The 18,133-nt window shown below is 38.9% G+C and overlaps 1 protein-coding gene across 2 annotated transcripts in view; it reads left to right on the forward strand.

The window, feature by feature from the left end:
- The first annotated feature begins 627 nt into the window (after window positions 1-627).
- LOC126457390 (uncharacterized) overlaps window positions 628-18,133 on the forward strand; it is a 30,540-nt gene continuing 13,034 nt past the window's right edge. For both annotated transcript variants that reach the window (XR_007585464.1, XM_050093650.1), the window contains exon 1: window positions 628-712. The gene's annotated coding sequence lies outside the window, so the exon portion shown is untranslated. The remainder of the gene's footprint in view (window positions 713-18,133) is intronic.

An 18,133-nucleotide genomic window follows, 5' to 3' on the forward strand; every position in this document is an offset into this window, starting at 1 on the left:
TTCTTGATACACTTCTACATCGATTTCTTCGCCCAAACATTTTTCTTTGAAAACTTTTTGATTTTCGCCACGATTTATCTTCAATAAATAATGCAGCAACGATGGCGGCTGCTCTGGTTTTTAGCACGACGATGTAAACATCCATTTTCCCGTCACACAATGCGTCTCTGGTGGAAACACTTCCGCATGTACTTGCAGCAGATTGCCGAAATTAACTTGTCCAAGAGATTTGCAGAAGGAAACGTGCACAAGTTTTTGGTCAAAGTAAAAACCTCAGCAAGTGCCTTTAGAAGTTAATTGCTTGTGGACACATACCTTTACTGTTTTATTGGCCACCATTGCAGTGTATTGGAAATATTGACTGTAGTCTCAAAACATCCTCAGCGTATTCCATATTTAGCGCCTTTAGCCTTTTCTTTTTACCCATCGATTATAACTGCTTTCATCTTTTAGATTTAAATGTACAATTGTTTATCCAGTCGGTTGCACATGTACATGTTAATTCTCGTTTCTATAGTTGCTTATGTCTTGGTAAAAAAATCTCCTTAATGTGTTGTCGTACGACTGCCACCCAGCAAGCTAGACAGTGGGGGGAAACGCGAGGGATGGAGATAAGAGGAGGAAAACTCAAGGTTCAACGTGAGCAGCAGGCGTGCCACCATCACAGCTGTCATCACACGTTCTGTTGAAGGCCGCTGTGGAAGACGCACAGGTAAGCTTTCGCTAACGACGTACTCTTGTGATGTTGCTAGGAATGTCAAGAATTCGTATTACGTATTGCTTTTAACGTGAGCATCACACACTGAATGCTTCCCAAAGAATACGCTTGTCGCATCTTGTTAATGGCTTATGGTTTAAATCAGGGACGATTTTAACCATACGGGCGAACTAAACAGCAGCCTAGAGCATGGAAATTTAGTAGACAGCTAAATTCCAGGCTGAAATCCAAAATTTTCAAATAACTGTTTTCTCTGAGCGCTTACATTGCCAGTGCTTTTAGATTTAGATCAGTACTTAATAAAAGCATTACTGTTATGGTCTTCAAGCAGCAGCGATGTTGCAGCCCCATAAGCTTAAGTTTCCTATAGGCCAACGAAAACTACAAGGTACGTTTTAGAGCTGCTATGCACTAATTAAAAGTAGGTCACGTAGATTGTCTATTCAGTTTCAACAACTGATACCGGTACTTAGTTCTCATAAGCTTACCTAGGTAGTCTGAAAACCATTGTGAAGTGCACGGCAGGGGGCACTTGGCTTTGTCCCACATATTAGGGATTCTTCCCGTACCAGGCACGTATGGAGCGCGGATAGTATGACTCCGTAAATGACACCGTGCGCACTTAATTGGTCTAGTATTGTCTTGGCGGTCCCTGCCGAAGCGACCGTAGGGGGGGGGGGGGAGGGGGGGGGGGTAATCTAGGCGAATGAGCGAATTATGAATTGTGTGATTATTGTCGGCGCCGGTGTCGGCGAATGAGTGGTTAATGCGTCGTCTTCTTCTATGCATATTCATACGCTCAAATGCACCTGAGGTCGGTGATTTTTAACTCCTTCTCATGGTGTGTGACGTAAAAATACAGCTTTTAAAAGACTTTTGTAATATTTTTGGGTATCCTAAGATTGCTGCTGGTGGCGTGGATGTAAAAACTGACGGGAATGGGGCCGCTAAACTTTCACACGGTACCAGACAGCCAACCAGTAACATTATAATCGTTTCCTGCCTTACCTTCATTCTGACATTTAGTTAATTTGCAATTGTTCAGCTGTTCTTGTTTTTCATAGTTGAATCTCGTGAAATTAACCAATTTCTGGTGCGTTGTAGTTGTTTATTGCACATCTTAACAAAGTCAGCCTGCATTCTGAAATTTTTTCGAGGTAAAATGTAGCACAATACTTAAGAGTCGGAAATAGTGATGCTGATGTGTGTCCTACTGAAGGATGATTCGTTTCTGTACCTTACCGTCAGGGTTTCTAAACACAGTTAAGTAGCTCGCAATGGAAAATATGTAGTATTTCACGGCCTGTCGACATCGAGGTCATTGTTGCTCAGGCTGGTCAAGTACAGTACAGTGAAGGAAATTGTTCGCAATCCTGTTTGAGAAACCATACCATCATTCGCCTCAAGTGATTTAAGAAACCAAAGGAAAACATAAATCAGAATGACAAGACGAGGATTTTAACTTCATTCATCCCTCGAGAATTAGATTCCTCTGTCTCAACCACTTGCCACCTGGTGTGGAGGTGCTTAATGTTTCCTTTGCTTGCACTGTACCGGTACCTCAAGGAGCAGACCGCAAAATAAAGCATATCACGATTCTTGTATTTCTATAACTTAGTCTTGTCACGTCATGCTGTACTGCCTTTGCTGTGATTGAGGCTACAACTGGCTTTCCATGACTACCCTTAATTTACCGAACACCTCTGCTTCGGCTTCGGTTCGAGTAAGGAAAGTTTACATCTTCTCACATATCCTACCTGACAGACTACGACAAATTTCGGAACTCACATGCGCTTACAATTCGCGCTATTCCGAATAATTATAATAACGCATATTATTTGTTACGAAACGTACAACCACTTGGAAAACAATGATAGTGCGTGTCTTTGATTCCGACTAAAGCCTGAAAGCTACTTTTCAATTACTGTAATTAAAAATTGTTTCTAGATTCATTTTTGCACGCTATGGGTCCATTAGGAAATATTTTTAAGCTCGTTACTGCATGCATGACGATAAATGGAATTTTGATTGCTGAATTTAGGACGAATTCCGGCTGTACAAACAAATTAGGGAATAGAGTACTGTCGATAGCCTAGAATTCTAGTGAAATTACTGTACTGATTGCGCATTGTTTACAGTTTTTGTTAGTGGAATGGAGGGAAGCCCTAAAATGAAAAATATTGATCTGTTAATTGAAAGAGCTTTGGGAAGCCGGAAAAAAGTGAAACGAAACGTTTGAGATTTGGTGTTAAAGAAGTATAAATGTGTTCGCAACATCACCTGTGCGAGGCAATGACTCGAACGCAGATTTTCCGCACCGGCCGCGGTGGTCTAGCGGTTCAGGCGCTCAGTCCGGAACCGCGGGACTGCTACGGTCGCAGGTTCGAATCCTGCCTCGGGCATGGATGTGTGTGATGTCCTTAGGTTAGTTAGGTTTAAGTAGTTCTAAGTTCTAGGGGACTGATGACCACAGATGTTAAGTCCCATAGTGCTCAGAGCCATTTGAACCATTTGATCCAGATTTTCCGCTTTGCGCGAGTAGTCGCCTTAACCACTTTTGCCATCCATGCACGACGCACGACAGCATTCAGAATTCCATATGTCGTCGTTCCTGCATCACGACTGGTTCTCGTCCACACATTATGTAATTCCCGTACAGGAGAGAACATTTTAATTGAAAATCGCTGTCCGGTATCGGCGGATAAAAACGATACTCTAGTGCCTGTGTTGTTAAGAACGAGCAATGTTTCTTCGGAGATGTATGCTTGTCCGAAGGGACATTGCATCGCTCTCCTAACAACGCGGGCACTGTCATATCGTATTTATCTGCCGATTCCAGGCAGCGGCATTCAATTAAAATGTCCTCCCATGTCCGGGAATTACATAATTTGTGTAAGAGTACCTGTTTTGATGCAGGAACGACGACATATGGAAGGTTGGATCTGGCCGTGCATGGATACGTAGCCAAAGCGGCGGCTCGCGTGAAGTGGGAAATTTGGGTTCGAGTCCCACTCCGGCACAAATTTTCATTCCCGTCATTCCCTCATATAGCTGATGGTTGTTGGTATTCGCAACTGTGAACACATTTCATGTATTTCATAACGACTGTACTCACTGCAGTGCCTGTTCCTTGGGATACATGTCTGAAGGAATATTGCATCTTTGAGAACATGCAGCGTTCTGGAACCCGCAGCAGTACATACGCCAGATGAATTGAAATAACTCCTAACGTGGGCTGCAATTGGGCACTGAAATGAATTCAATGGTGACAATTGAAAATGCGTGCCGGATGGGGTCTCGAACCTGCATTTCCCACTTTACGAGAGCGCTCACGTTAGCTGCTTCGAGTATCCAAGCACATTTACTGCCCTATTCAGATTCTCAACTTGTCGCACACTACGTACGTAGTGCCCCCTGTCAACCTCGGGTAAAGAGGAAAATCCACGTTTGAGTCCCGTTCTGCCATGAATTTTCACTTGTCGGCACTGGTTCATTTCAATGCCCAACTGCAGCCTATGTCCGAATTTTTCATTTCATTATAGAAGTACGCTGAAATTTAAGTGGACTGGTAACACAAGAAATAAGGGAATGTTCTCCAGAATCTGCAAGGATAGCAAATTTAGAAGGCAGTAGGCCTACCTTAACGGTAGCTAGGACATGAGACAGGATGTTAATACACGTTTGAAAGAATGCTAATATCCACACTTTTCTTTCTGTTCCTCAGTCCCTGCTTTTAAGCGTATAGGTTAACAGTACACTTTTCCCATTGTACAAAACCAAAATATGCATGTTAATTCCATGTTTGTGATATACTGGAGCTGATTACGTGGTAAGCCCTTCAAAGTGGTTGCAGAATACAAATGTAGAGGTAGATTTAGTCATCCACAAGGGAGGAGGAGGGCAAGAGGGGTCAACTGGGTCAACTGCTACACTTCCTCCCCTTCTGGGAATCAAGATTACGGACCTTTTATTTATACTTTCAAACTAATAAAAAGTATCTGGACACCACTGTGTAATTTGGAACTGATACCGAGATACCAACCCGCCAGCATAAAGAGAGGCAGAGTATATAGTGTTGTCAATTGAGCTCAGTGACTTCGAATGTGGACTAACCATTCAATAACAAATCCATTAGGCACACTTCATCCCTTCTAAAGCTGTCCAATTCGACTCTTGGTGATGTGATTGTGAAGTGAAGACATAAAACAACAATGACAGCTAAGCCAAGACCAGGCAGGCCCCATTTACTAACGGACAGGAAGCACTGTGGAGGGTGGCTGTAAGAAATTGCATGAAATCAGCGGAACGGATCACAGGTGAGTTCAAACGGGCTATCAGCAGTCCAGGTTGCATAGTGACTGTGCGAAGAGACTTACTAAGAATGGGGTACAATTGTCAAACAGCTCCTCATAACTCACACGTTTCTGTAGTCAATGCTAAGTGATACTTGCAATGGACAGGGGATGAATGGAAACAAATGATTCGGAGTGATGAACAAAGCTATATCCCGTGGTAATCCAATGGACACATTTGGATTTGGTGAATGTTTCAAAAATGCTAGTTGCCATCATATGTAGTGCAACAGTGAAGCATGGAGGAAGCATGGGAATGTTTTCATAGTGAGGGTGTGGTCCCATTATTACACCTCCAAAAATGCTAACTGTGAAGGGATATCTACACATTTTTGAGCATTGTGTAGTACACACAGTAGAAACACTCCAGAGACCATGACTGTTTGTATCAACATGACAGTGCACCCCGTCATAAAGCACTACCTATGAGATGATGGTTTAGGGACAATAACATTACTGAAATGGTCTGGTCTGCCCAGAGTCCTGACCTGAACCCAGTGGCACACCTTTGAGATGAGTTAGAACCTCGATTTCACTCCATACCCCAGCACCAGACATCACTATCTATTCTGGTTTCAGCTCTTAAGAAACAATGGGCTGCCATTCCTCATTTTATCCTAACTAGCAAGTTCTGGTCTTATACCCCAGGCTCCTGGGCATCCCTCATTCACGTCCCCTCCCCCCCCCCCCCCCCAACCCCATATGACATTCCTCAGAAATGTTTTACAGACATCCATGATTGATGTATCAATTTCACTGTATTTACAGGGTAACAATTATTGAACTGTATGAAAAAATGTAAATTAGTTACAAACTACAGTGTGCACACACTTTATTCAATATGTAAATATCACTGCAGATATTCAAATTTATGTTATGACATGTTTGATATTCCTGCCATCATTGGCGATGATGTGCCACAGACGAATAGCAAAATTCTGCATGACCCACAGAAGTTTCAGAACATCAGTGCTGTCGATTACCTCCTGAATGGCTGTTTTCAGCACAGAAATAGTTTTGGGGTTGTTTCTGTACACACTTTCTTTAATATAGCCCCACAAAAAGGAGTTGCAAGTGTTCAGAACTAGAGAATATGACAGAATGCGGTCCCGAAAGAGCTCCTCCAGGACATCAAACACTCTTCTGCTTTGATTAGGTTGAGCTCCAACTTGCATGAACCACATCTTGTCAAAATCAGGGTCACTTTGGATAATGGGGAAGAAATCACCTTCCAGAACCTTCACGTACCATTTCGTAGTCAATGTGGCATCAAGGAATACCACACCGATTATTCCATGACTGGACATTGCACATCACACAGTAACCCATTGGGAGTGGAGAGACTTCTCGATCATGATAAGCAGATTCTCAGTTCCCCAAATGTGCCAGTTTTGCTTATTGATGAGACCACCCAAATGAAAACAGGATTCGTTGCTAAACCAAACCATGCATGCGCATACTAATCCCTATCATGCTCCACAGCCAACCATGCAGTTTGAATGTCCTAACACAAACTGTTCTGAACTTATGATGATTTTTATTTCATATAGTTCAATAATTGTCTCTGTACAGAGACATACATCTGAACCATCAGTGATTTCCTACATGTAGTGTAGTGTAGTATGGGCCTACTGTGTTGCATATGTTTAGCAACTGGATCACAAAGTGATTATTATAGGATTTCATAGACATTTCATCCCAAAATAAACTGACAGTAACTTTTGCACTTAACAGTCTGTGAATATTATAGTCCAAAAATGAACAATGATGTTCTTATTAACAATGAATGCTACACAAGTATTAGTTAATAGTTCTATGAACATACAGAGTTAATAGAGAATACATAATTTATGCAATATGTGGAATATGAACAGAGTGAAATTTTAGTATATTCCATAGCTCGTTGTAAATCATTACCATAGACCTACATCACCCCGTATTATCATTTTCAATCATAAACACATAGACAAATCTTGCCAGATATTTTAGTACTGATAACAGTATCAGGTCCATTGCACGTGTTTGTATACTCTCTCAAATTATTTCTTGATGTCTGATGGAATCTGTCAACAACCAAAGAAGAGCTGTGATATAGTGAAAAACTTTCTATCTCACTAATTCACATGTTCAAAGATTATTAAGATATAATAACACTGATCACACAAATACTTCAATAGTCTTTCACAATGTTTTATATCCTGAAGCAGAAACAATAACAATGAGGTCCTTCATTGATTGTAACTTGATGATAACCAATTTGCAAGAATGTTAGTTCCGTCAGTTGGTGTTCTTCTCACTCTAATCTCATTCTCCTTAATGAGTTGATGAATATATTGAAACTGTCTCTATGTATTTGTGATCCTGATCCACTAATAAATCTTCTAGTACTTTGGTTACCTAATCTAAAATTACAAACTGAAGACTGTAACTTCTTTTGACAGCTAATAAAAGTACTTAAACATAAACTTTAATTTTGTAGCAAAATCCCACCATTTTTGAAACAACTTGTTTATTTTGCCTGTTTTAACTATTCAATATTTCATTCTTCTTCAGAAAATTTAATTCTTTTTCCACAGCTTTTCTTAAATTTTCAGAGTATTTCAGCTATCTCACTCCTGTGCAATTTCTTGGTGCCTTATGTTGAAGCACCATTCTTGGTTTATGTGCTGAATGTTCACTGCAATGTAATAATTTCTTGAAGCCATGTCACTCACATAAATTGTGGGTTCCTTTGCCTTCATTCTTTACTATTAAATTGTTCTCATACTGTTTTTTAGTGCCACTCAAGTGGTTATTGAAACAGGTATTGGACACATACAGGGTAATGGAATACTCTTGACTAATATGTTCAAAACTAATAATTTCATAGCCATTATCTACAAACTCATTTTTTCCTTCTATGTCTGATGTATGAACAACCCTTCCAGAAAAATGATTCATTGAATTATGTAATTGTTTGGATTTCAATTTTATTTGTCTCCATATATGCCATTTATTTTCATGATCAAAATTTTCATTTACATCTACATCTATATTCTGCAAATGACTGAGTTGCATTGCAGAGGGTACGTCCCACTGTAAAAGTTATTAGGGTTTCTTCCCATTCCATTCTTGTATGGAGCACAGGAATAATGATTGTTTTAATTCCTCTGTGCATGCAGTATTTATTCTAATCTTACTCTCATGATCCCTATGTGAGCAAAATGTAAGGGACTGTATTATATTCCTAGAGTCATCACTTAAGGGCAGTTCTTGAAACTATGTTAACAGACTTTCTCAGGCTACTTTACATCTACCTTCAAGAGTTTCCTAGTTCAGTTCCTTCAGTATCTCTGAGACACTCTCCCATGTATTAAACAAACCTGTGACCTTTCATGCTGCCCTTCTCTGTATACGTTCAATATTCCCTGTTAGTCCTATTTCGTTTGGGTCCAACACAATTGAGCAGCATTCTAAAACCAGTGACACGAGTGATTTGTAGTCTGATTGCATTTTCTCAATATTCTATCAATAAACCAAAGTCTACTAGCTGCTTAATCCATGACTGGACTAAGTGAACATTCCACTTCATATCCCTACAAAGAGTTACACCCAGAAATTTGTAAGAGTTGGCCAATTCCAACATTGCTTCATTGACATTATAGTCATAGGATACTTAATTTTTTTATTTTGTGAAGTTCGCAGTTTTATATTTTGCAACATTTAAAGCAAGTTGCCAATCTTTGCATCACTTTGAAGTATAATCAAGATCTGACTGAATATTTATACAGCTTCTTTCAAATTATACTTCATTACAGATAACTGTATCATCTGCAAAAAGTTGAGGCTACTTTTCATATTGTCTGCAAGGTCATTAATATACAACATGAACAGCAAGGGTCCCAACACACTTTATCCAAGATAACATGCTGCGTCCTCCCTACCAAAAAGTCCTCAATCCAGTCACACATTTCACATGATGCGCCATATAATCATACTTTTGACAATAATCAAAGGTGTGGCACTGAGTGAAATGTTTTTTGGAAATCAAGAAATACTGTATCTAACTGCCTTGATCCAAAGCTTTCAGTATGTTATGAGAGAAAAAGAGTGACTTCGGTTTCACATGATCAATGTTTTGGGAATCTATGCTGGTTGGCATTGAGGAGGTCATTCTGTTGAAGATATATCATTACATTTACATGCTTCTTTGTAGTATGTCATCAGTTTCATCAAAAATGCAAGCCTTTACCTGATGAACAGCTTTCACAGGTAAATGATCAAGCTCATTTTCATCATTGGACAGCAACATCAGTTCCAGCTTTATTCTTGAACAATACCCACACTTAACTATCATTTTCAACTATTTTCTTGATTCCATTTGCCCAAATTTCTTGGCAGAAACTAAGTTATGAACTCAAACTGGAATAAACCAAATATCTTCAAAATATTATACTGCCCATATCTTTCTCTTAAATATCACTTCAGTTTTATCCATGCCACACACTTCAATTACATCGATTGTAACGATCTTTCATCACAGTGGAGTGTATATCCAAAAACAAATTATAGTTATCATTAAAAACTTTCCTTTCACTTTTGTACATCTTTGTGTTTTTATCATTTCTTGAACTTTTCACAAGCTAACAGCATTTCACAACAATTTGTTTTATTAAAACTAGGAATCTCATTCGACTAATGACTTACTCCCTTACATTGACACCAAATCAAACAAGTTTTACAATTGTTGCCATATTAAAGGTACTTCTTTTTTTTTTGTTCTTAAAATTTAACATTTTTGGTAGATCATCTTGAGCTCTTGCTTAATTGTGCCTTTATAGCTGTTCAGTTTGAGTACATAAAATGTTGATTTTTGACACCACTGCTGGAGCACCAACAGTAGCATCAAGACCTGTTGTTCACATTTTAAACATTGTTTCTGTAATTTATTGCATGTTTTATCATCACAGGTAAGTTGTGCAATGTATCATAAACACATTTAACTTTTTGGGCTAAAATTGCAAAAATTGTGCAGAAAGGTCACCACACCAATTGGCTTCTTTAACACAGAAAGCTTCATATGTATTTAACTGAATTTCTGTAAATGATCTTGCACACTACCAGATGTTTTCCATCTCATGGTATGAAAGAGATATTGAAGTAGACCAAAGTTTTCTACTGAGTGAGCATAACAGATTTGATACTGTTTCTTGTAAATAACTTTAGTAATATATGGTCACTGTTAATATAGCCTGCCAGGTGATTAATGGACAGTAGGAACAGAAAGGGTTTCCTGGGGCATTTGTTCATGCATTCACTCACACATTCACCATGTTCTGTACATCACATAAAGAATGAGAACCTTCTGTGATGTGCAGTGGGTAAAGGTATTCATTAATAAGACTTGCAAATCATAGAAATGTAATCTGTGTACCATGTTGACAATAAACTATCACTATCATGCTTCATGCTATCCACAGTTATGCCAATAAAACTTAATCAAGTAAATTATAAAGAAAGTTGTTACTTCTATAAAGAAAGTTGTTACATCCTCATTTGTGATACAGAGCTGTTTAGCTGTTATTAGTATCTTGATATCTACTTGATCACAGTGGCACGTTTCAAAAAAACTATGCACCTAAAATTGCAAATAATGACTCCTGTTTCTGGCACATCACTACAGACCAGTGTGGCTACAGCTGACAGACAGTGGTCAAGTTATTGTGAGTTGTGTTCCTGTGAATGAATGTGGGCATGTACATTTTCTAATTCAGAAGAAGGCCTTTTGGCCAAAAGCTAACTTGTTTAGGAGTCTTTTTGTTCTGCCTAACTGCCACTCAGCATCTCCACTAGATGGCGAGTAGCAATCTATCCTTTTCATAACATTGACGTTGATGTAGTATTATTTAAACTGGTTTTTGGGAACCATCCACTTGGCTGCCTTGACTCATGGCTTCCATGATGTCATGCAGGATAAACATAACTTGAGTTTCCTATGATAAATGTCTTTCGAATCCACACTGGCTGGCATTGTGTAGGTCGTTCTGTTATGTTTGAGCTCAGACTCTGTTCTAGTATTCTACAACAGTTGAATGTTAACAGATGGCTGAATGGTTTTTTTGTGGATCACTTTTTCAACCTCTGGAGCCTTGTTTAATTTTAGTGATTTTGTTGTTTCTCAGTGCCATTGACAATTATATTTATATCATTCATCATTGCAATGGTGTGAGATTTAAAGTGGGGCAGTACCTCTGTATCTTCTTTTGTAACTAAATATTTGAAAATTGAGGTCTTCATTTCTGATTCTGTTTTACTGCTCTCAATTTCAGTTCATGTGTCATCAGTGTGTGTCTGCTCACTAACTTTGGTCCCACTGTCAGCCTTTACATATGAGCAGAATTTCTTTGAGTTTTGTGTAAGATCTTTTGATAAGATTTTTGATGTTACAACTTTGGTAGTAACTGAAGACTTCACTCACTGCCTTCTCGAGAGCCAAACACATTTCATTCAGCATCTCTCTATTTACATCTCCACAGTTTGATGCCTGATACAGAAGTTAGTGTTTCTTTAGAAGTTTGTCTACTGTGAATGTATACCATGAAAGATTCTTCCATCACAAATTGTTCTGCTAGGTACATATCAGTCCAGTGGTTGCTCAACCATTCTTTTGAACTTGATCCATAGTTCTTTTATGTGTTCCTGCTCGGAGGTAAATGTTCTGAGTTATTCTTGCAGATATAACATTGCTACCTTCTTTATGAACTTGCTGAAAATGTAAATCTTTCTACTTGTTTTAGTTGCCCTTTATATTTGTGCAATCATTGCTGTTACAACTGTCACATGCTCACCAATACCAGCTGCAATATAGAAAAGATCTAAACCCAGTCTATTTGTTGTCATTAGATCCAATACAAATATACTTCCATTATAAGTGACCTTCTGAAGCATTTGTTTCATGTAGTTTTCAGGGAAAGCAATTAGTATTATTTTGCAGAATGTCTTGACATCCTCTTCACTTACAAAACTGTAATCATCCCAACTGATTTTTGGATGATGGTTTGATTTGGAGACATGTACAAGAAGTTGAAGGTTTCTCCAAAGTTTATGATTACATCTGAGGATGAGTCTGTTGGTCAGCAGAAGGACAAAATTATAAGTTTATCCCCACCCTCAAAACTGGATCTTATCCAAACAATCTAACATGCAGCTTCTATTCCTGTCTCACAATGGATTTGTTTATTGTACTATTGCAACAAACATGCCACTTCCATTTCCCATTGACCTATCCTTTTAATACACGCTTAGATTTACTGAAAAATATCACTGCTGTCAAATTTGGGTTTTATACAGATATCTTTCCTAACATTATATACAGATAAGCCAAAACATTTTACCCACTGCCCACCATGACATTGGATGCCACCTGGTGACGTGGACAGGTGATGTCATAATAAAAGTATGTAAGGAGAGCAGACACAGACAGAGATCACACTAGTGAAGATATGGGCTGCAAATTGGGATATTCATTGACATAAGCAACTTTGACAATGGATGGATTATTATTACACAGAACCTATGAACAAGTATCTCAAAAATAGGGAATCTGGTAGAATGTTCACCTGTTACTTTCATGAGAATCTATGGAAAGAGCTAAGAGGACAGCCATGGCTCTTCACAGAACATGGAGTTTAGAAGTTTGCTTGGTCTGTAAAGTATGGTGATCTGTGGCATCTCTGCCAAAAGAACACAATGCTGGTGCATGCACATGTGTTTCAGAGCACATCATTCATTGTACAGTGTTGAACAGTGGCAGACCATCCATATGCATCCACATGTTGTCCTTATGATACCATCAGTTATGATTGCAGTGGGCATGCAACCATTGGGATTTGACAGTTGATAATTGGAAATATTTCAGCTCTTGGTGAATAACATTTTTGGTACACTGTGTCAATGGTAATCTCTGCAAATGCCACCATCAAGGTGAACGGCAGCTTGAAACATGCAGTCCACAATGGACACAGACTGTTGCGAGTAGCATTATGCTATGGGAGACATTCTTATATACTTGCATGGGACTGTGGTAGGAATCAGAGACATGCTGATAGCTCCGAACCAACCTTATCCCTACAAGCAAGATGTCTTCCATGACAGCAATGTCATTTTTCAGAATTACAACTGTGCATATCTTAGAGCCAAATCTGTGCCACAGTGGTTTGAGGAGTATTGTAATGAACTCACATTAATGTCTGGGCACCCAAATTCACTTGATGTAAAGCCTCTGGAACCCATCTGTGTCGCTTTTGGGTGCCAATACTGCAAACACAAATCAGCAGCCAGTTATTTACGTGAATTACCTGTCCTGTGCATAGACATCAAATGCCACATACCTCCACAAACCTACCAACAAACTGTTGGATCCCCGATACACAGAATCAGTGATGAATTTTGTTCCAAAGATGGACAAACAAGCTATTAAGCAGGTGTCATAAAGTTTTGGCTCATCATTGTATGAGCTCCACTATTTTTTAGGACTGTTTGAAACTCTGGAATTTTGTTGTAGACGGTTTAGCAGCTGATCACTAGAATTACAGTCACTGCATTTGAAGGGCATTTCTTTGTGTATTACACTTCAAATTCTTATAGCTATCATTATGTGGAAATGGACAGAATCACCAAAGCACTTTATAAGTGAGTTGCAAGAAGCAGCTATGCATTCATCATCTGTCTACACATGGATAGTGGCTGCAAAAATCAATGGCCTATGTTACCAAAGTGGTCAGCAATGAAAGGCACCTGTTCCCATATTACATTGCCTGTTAAAACCTATCTGGCAGTTTGACCACAGGTGACTTCCCATGAAGCAATTAACATCCTTCCTAATTTACTTTCAGCCCAGGTATGATGGTAATGCTGGACAGAAAAGTACTCCAGGCTGTAATCAAGCCTTCATCATTGGAAACAGTGACACAACTTCTTGCATAAGTTCTAAGAAAAAACATTTGCTAGGAACATTGAACATCAACACTTTACTAAATACTGGGAAACTTAAACAATTGATGAATGTATTAAACACATGTAGTATACTCACATTAGCACTTCAGGGAACCAAATATGAATATGAGAATGCATCTAAATGAGAGAGTTACAGGGAAACTGAGCATAAAAAATAAACAGAAACTCATTGCGCTTGGAATATCTTTCATGGCCAAACAGAATCTGACAGAATCCATAATGTATTTTACATCTCCATTAGAGTGAATACGACTTCTCCCATTCAGATCAGCAGTTAACAGCTATGCCATCATAAATTCATGCACACCTGCAAACAAGGACAATTGGAAAAATCCAGAAGGTCAAACAATATTGGGAAAAATTAGAAAACAAGACATCAAAAATACTGAAGCATCACAAAAAATTACTCGTAGATGTCTTCATACAAATCAGCAGAGAAGTGAAATACAAGGCAGTAGCATGAAATTTACATCTACAAGAACAGAGAAGGGCTTACCAACTTCTGCAGACAATTCAACTTAAAACTGTCAACCTGTTTCTGAAAATTGCCAGGGAGAGAGAAAATTTTGTTTTCTTGTAATACACATTAGGCTCATATCAACTCACACAGAAATAACCAAACTAAACCATAGAGAAATTATGAATGTACTGTTCAGAAGATGGCTAGGCATGAACTCAATCATTTTTATCAGAAATTAAGGAAAATTTCAACATAAAAGACCAAACCCCAAAATTAAAAAATTCCATAGTACTGACACAAAATTTCTGGCAACAGGGACAATTTGTTAAAAAGCTTCACATGAAGAAGGTAGGACATTGGGATGAGACTAAAGAAGTAATGATATAAAGGGTGAAAGAACTCGAATGACAACCAGGAAGACAAAAACATAAATGGTGGAACAAGGTATGTGATGAAGCAATGGAATGTAGAATAACAGCTTCAAAAATGAGACTGGAACATGTCCACTGAGATCAGCAGACAGACATCGAACATTATTAGAGGAGAGGAACAGAAATATGAGGAAAATGATTAGAAGAAACAGATATACATTTCAGACAGAGCAACCCGATGGATATGAAGAGTATTTTCAGATAGTAAATAATAGGGTGCAAGACAGCGGACCTTCACTTTGGAGATTCAATACCATAATCAAACTGATTACAAACAACAAAGAGAAGTGCAAGTCACTAACAATCCATAAAATCATCAAGGCACTGTTGGTCCAGACTGTCCCTCTCCTCAATGGCGATTCAGCGAAGATCCTTCAGAGTGGTTGGTGGGCAATGTCAACCATAAACAGCCCTTTTCAATCTATCCCAGGGATGTCTAGGGAACATGCTGGCCACTCCAGTCAAGTGATGTCATTATTACAAAACAAGTCATTCACAAGATGTGCACAATTGGGGTGCAAATTGTCATCCATGGAGACAAATGCCTCGCCTAAATGCTGCCAATATGGTTGCACTATCAGTCGGAGGATGGCATTCACATAGCATACAGCTGTAACGGTGCCTTCCAAGACCACAGTCAGCATATGTCAGCCCCATATAATGCCACCTAAAACAGCATGGAACCTCCACCTTGCTGCACTTGCTGGGCAATGGTTTTTAAGGTGTTTAGCCTGACCGGGTTGCCTCCAAACACGTCTCCGATGATTTTCTGGTGGAAGGCATATGCGACATTCATTGGTGAACAAAACATGATGCCAATCATGAGCAGTCCATTAGGCATGTTGTTGGCCCCATCTGTACTGCACTGCATGGTGTCATGGTTGTAAAGATGCACCTCACCATGGATTTCAGGTGCAAAGTTGTGCATCATGCAACCTGTTGCACACAGTTTGAGTCATAACATGACGTCCTGTGGCTGCATGAAAAGCATTATTCAACATGGTGGCATTGCTGTCAGGGTTCCTCTGAGCCATAATCTGCAGGTAGTGGTCATCTGCTGCAGTGGTAGCCCTTGGGCAGCCTGAGTGAGGCATGTAGTCAACAGTTCCTGTCTCTCTGTATCTCCTCCATGGCCAAACAACATCGCTTTGGTTCACTCCAAGACACCTGGACACTGCCCTTGTTGAGAGCCTTTTCTCGCACAAAATAACAATGTGGATGCGATTGAATTGTGGTATTGACCATCTAGGCATGGTTGAATTACAGACAACATGAGCAGTGTACCTTTCTCCTGGCCCAATGACTAGAACTGATAGTTTGTCAGACCCCCTATGTGTAATACGTACGCTCATGCATGATTGTTTACATCTTTGGGTGGGTTTAGTGACATCTCTGAACAATCAAAGGGACTGTGTTTGAGATAAAATATCCACAGTCAATGTCCATCTTCAGGAGGTCAGGGAACCAGGGTGATGCAAAACTTTTTTTTTATGTGTGTACTTCAAGAATCTTCTAAACTGTGAGGAACTGATGTGATGACTAATTTTCAGACAATCTCAAAAAGAAAGCCCATCTTCAGCGCCATTGCCACTGCATCAAATTGAACAATACACTGGCCCTCTGAAAAATAGTACACTGCAATATGGAGATGGAACATTAGCTAAGCTGTGGAAACTTAGGAAGATGTAGGTACTTGAAACCATTTATGAGGTTATTTAAGAAATCTGGGAGGAAGGAAGAACACCAGATGATTGGAAACAAGTCAGGAAGAGAAGTAGGAAACTTCCAGTTACTGACAAAATTATGTCCTAAGTTTTACAGAGTAATATAGAAGCCCAAGAAGAATACACACCTGGTGAGTACCAAGATTGTGCCAGAGCAAATTTTTAACTAGAAAAGAATCCACAGGGTCAGAAAAATATGGAACCTTAACACAGTTATCACTTTCATTGATTTCAAAAAGCCTGTGAATACATAGATGGACAATATTTCTACTACTGGAAGAATCAAGCATTAGCAAAACCACCAGACAGCACCAGACAGTTGGACAGTTGCAGACACAGTTTCAACAGTTAAATTTCTAGGAAAAGTTTTCGAACTTTTCAGAATTAACACAGGAATTCAGGAGGGTGATGAGTTCTGATCCATTCCCTTACGAGGAAGTAAGACAAAGACCTACAAGAGAAAAACATCAAAGAAATTCATCTGGGACAAAGAACGGGGAAGGCTTGAGGTGAAATGTCTCACTTCTACTGATCATGTTACAATAATTTCTAAGAACAAATCAGATGCAAAGATAATGACAAAAACACTTCAAAAAATTGCAGCTAAAACCATGTTACAAATATTGCTTGAGAAAACAGAATACATTGAACATAAGCACAATAGAGAAATTTTATATAAGCACAACACAGAAATATCAAGAGTTGACAAGTTTAAGCATTTGGGAGAATATAGCCTATACAATAAAATGGATTAGATAACACCACAAGTAAAGGAAAAACTAAAGAAATTTGATTTAGCATAAAAACCAAACCAAAACCAATATAATAAAAGATCATTTATGCTCCATTGCAACAATAATTAAATCAGAAGCACTGTACAGATTTGAGTGCCTTACACTGAATAAAAGAGATGAACAAGAAGAAATGGAAAAGAAAGAAATGGAAATATTCAAATAATTTTAGTACTACAAAAGAACAAAGATAACAGCTGGATGAAGAGGAGAAATGAGATTCATACAGAAACAGAAACGATCACAGACACAGTAAGGAAGAGGAGATTAAAGCTTCACAGTTCCATTTACAGAATGAATTACAGCAGGCTCACCAAGACAATTTTGGATTCCATTTCCAAATTAAAAAACTCTTTGAGATGGCTTGAAGATACAGGAAGTGATTTGAGAAGACTCAACTCCATAGAAGAAACCATACAGGGCAAAGAAAATTTTAGGCTTGCAATCGGTACAGCAAAATTTCCTATCCAACAACAAAAACTACAACCTATATGAGTGATGCCATAAGGAGCAGAGATAATAAGAAAAATACTGCACCATAGTTTTAGGTTCCAAGCAGTCTAGAATTGGCCAAACTCTGTAATAAGAACAATAAATGCAAAGTGTGTGCTCCACACACAGGCAGCTACCTAGAGAGCAGCCCCTCAGTTTAGTGCACCCTTG

This window comes from Schistocerca serialis, chromosome 2 (assembly GCF_023864345.2).
Source record: "Schistocerca serialis cubense isolate TAMUIC-IGC-003099 chromosome 2, iqSchSeri2.2, whole genome shotgun sequence".
In the NCBI taxonomy this organism is placed as follows: Eukaryota; Metazoa; Arthropoda; class Insecta; order Orthoptera; family Acrididae; genus Schistocerca; species Schistocerca serialis.